Source organism: Tupaia chinensis, unplaced genomic scaffold (genome assembly GCF_000334495.1).
Source record: "Tupaia chinensis unplaced genomic scaffold, TupChi_1.0 Scaffold000172_1, whole genome shotgun sequence".
Lineage (NCBI taxonomy): Eukaryota > Metazoa > Chordata > Mammalia > Scandentia > Tupaiidae > Tupaia > Tupaia belangeri.
In genome coordinates, this window is record NW_006159647.1 from 53,223 (window position 1) to 55,923 (window position 2,701).

Here is a 2,701-nt window from a genome sequence, read left to right on the forward strand (position 1 = left end):
CTAGTTCCTGGTGGGTCAGCATGTACTTCTCACACTTAGCTAGCGCCTTTTCATTGGGCACAGACACTGTGATGGCATGAGGGACATGTGGCTGCATGACTGTCTCGGTCTGCACATTAGAGGCAGGCTTATGGGCTACCCATCTGTCTCCCGCAGAGCGCGACCATCTGTGTCAGAGACGAACTGGAGGTGCACTCCTGCTGCAATGATCCTCTTCCATTTCTAGCTCATTTCTGAACGTGGGAACCACCTCCCTGCCTTCAGTCCAGTACATCCCTCGCCTTCTGCCTGACACGATACAAGTTTTACTTTGTCCTGGCTCCTGCTGCCTACGCCTCGCAAGAGATGTGACATTGAGAGGTGTGTTGTACGAAGGCATTTTCTGCTCCCATTCCGAAACACAGGAAGCTACAGAAATGCTGCTGCAAGAGTAAGAGCGCCTGTGTGGTTGAGGCTAGCTCATGAGTTGCTGGCTGTTGGGGATATGAGCAATAGAATTACTAGAAAGAGGCTCCGGCGACGGCAAGGCGGATCTCTGAGGGACCTTTGCTTGGTCCCGCTCCCGGGAGGGTCACTCTGGCTTGTCAGTTTTGGGTTCAGTGACAATAGCCTTTAGCTGTTTCAGTTTTTCATCTTTGACCCAGAGTTTATTCTGCATTTTGAGCTGTTTGGCTGCCACTTGACTCTCACACTCCTTCTTCCACTTCGTTGTTGTTTCTGTCACCATATCCTGCAACCTGGCTTCTAGTCTGCACTGGTCAGAGAACTGTAGCTGGAGGTTCTGGTTCTGAGTTTCCAGCTCCTGTAGATCATCTTTTCTTTTTCATTTAGTTTTCCTTGAATGTAGTTTTCTTAATTTGAAACAGTGTTGTCAAATTCCTGTAACAAAACTTTGAAAGTATTAGATTGCTTGTTAAACTCCTCGACCATTATTTGCCGTAGAAGATATCATTTCTCCAAGGCTTCAATCAGCCTTGGAAGTGTCTGCTCATCGTTGATGTCCAAAAGTTCACACAATGGCAAAGGCGGGAAACTCTGTAAAACCACTTCCGTAACCAACAGTTCATCTCCAACTGGACCTCCCCGAGCCTGGTTTCTGTACCATCTCCCAGGCATCAAACCACATATCGCCTTGTCTACTGGTCTTGCTACTTTAACTTCTTGGGTTACTTCTGCAAATCTCATGACTTGCAAGCTTTCTTCATAGTCTTCAGCCTTTGGATTCACACACACGATCATACACACTTTTCCTTTCGCGGTGTCAAAGTGGTTCTTGAACAGATGGGTTAACTTTGAATCTCGATATGGAACCATCTTGTTGGTTCCATACATTTGGTTCTCTCGCAGGACTTCCATACACGTTCTGAGTGTCATCAGTGATTGATTAATATTGCCAGCTTCACATAATCTGTTCCCTTCTGCTTTGGTCCAGTTCATTCTTTCACTTCCAGCAAGATCTACCAAGGAGAGCTGGCTTATAGCGATTTGTTCTTTTTCCTGTAAAACGGTGTTTCTGTCTGCATCCAGGGGAGCCTGAACCAGCTTGATGTTGAACACACTATGGGACTGGCTGGACTCCCGGTTCAAGTGAGTGTTAACTATACATCTCTTTTTCTGGCCTTTCCAGAAAACTTCAAAAGCCTCCTCAGTAGATTTCACTTCTACTTCTGTACATCTTACTTCTGTACATAACATACATGTTATGGTTCTTCATGAAGCAATTTAGATTGTGGAGGTTTGGGCTTTATGGGATCAAATGGCACCTCCTCCAATAGATCATATATGTAATTATTATATATTTCAACATAAGAGACAAATACACCATAGACACCATCTTCATCAATCTCTTCTGCTTTGCAGAATTCTTGTATATTTATTATGACTGCAAACTCTGGATCTACTTGTTGTTTGCTGGACAGGGTCTTTGGATTGGGCATGGCTTCTCTCTTCTGCTGTTCCAATAAGGCATCCACCTCACACTGTATATCCATACTGTTCCTGTTGTTAGATTTAAACACGTAGCGTTTAGCTTGAAATGACCCTATACTGTTAAAGATCATGTCCAAACACCGAGGAAGCAGTCCTCCTTCCCCTGGAGAACCGGTCATCGTGTGAGTTTTTCCACTTCCAGTCACACCATACGTAAAAAGAAGATCATTTTTGCCATGCAGGAGGTCATCTACCAAGGGACTAACCACAACATCAAAGAGCTCCTTCTGGGTGGTGTGAGTCACGAACACTTGTTTAAATGAGTACTGAGTCTCCTTATAGTCTCCATTTCTCTTGAGTCTGTAGCCCTCAGGAGTGTGGAGCTGAACAGTCGTATTATTCATCACTTCTATGCAACACTCTTGATCAAGGAAATTCAGTGGGCACACCCTGCAGTAGACCCCCACCGGGTCTTTAAGGCTGTTTTGGAATCCTTTTTTCACTAGAGGTTTCCTGGGTGTCTTAGCCCTCACTGGCTTCATGGCAGCGGGCTCCGTGCTGCCCAGACGCGCACGCGAGACGCCAAGCTGGACACGGAGACCCACCGTGGGGAGACATGCTTGACTGCTGGGACGCAGCACTCCGGGACACTTGTCCTCGCTGCCGCTGCCCCAGGTGAGCTCCCCATTTACTATTCTTTTTCTTTAAAAAAAAAATCACAAAATAGAAAACCGCATGCCGTGCAAGCGTGCTGCGTGAAAAATCTAGTTCG

General features: G+C 46.0%; 1 pseudogene; it reads right to left on the minus strand.

Moving 5' to 3' along the window:
• Position 1: 1 nt before the first annotated feature.
• On the minus strand, positions 2-2,515 carry LOC102476437 (kinesin-like protein KIF23 pseudogene; annotated as a pseudogene).
• Positions 2,516-2,701: the final 186 nt, after the last annotated feature.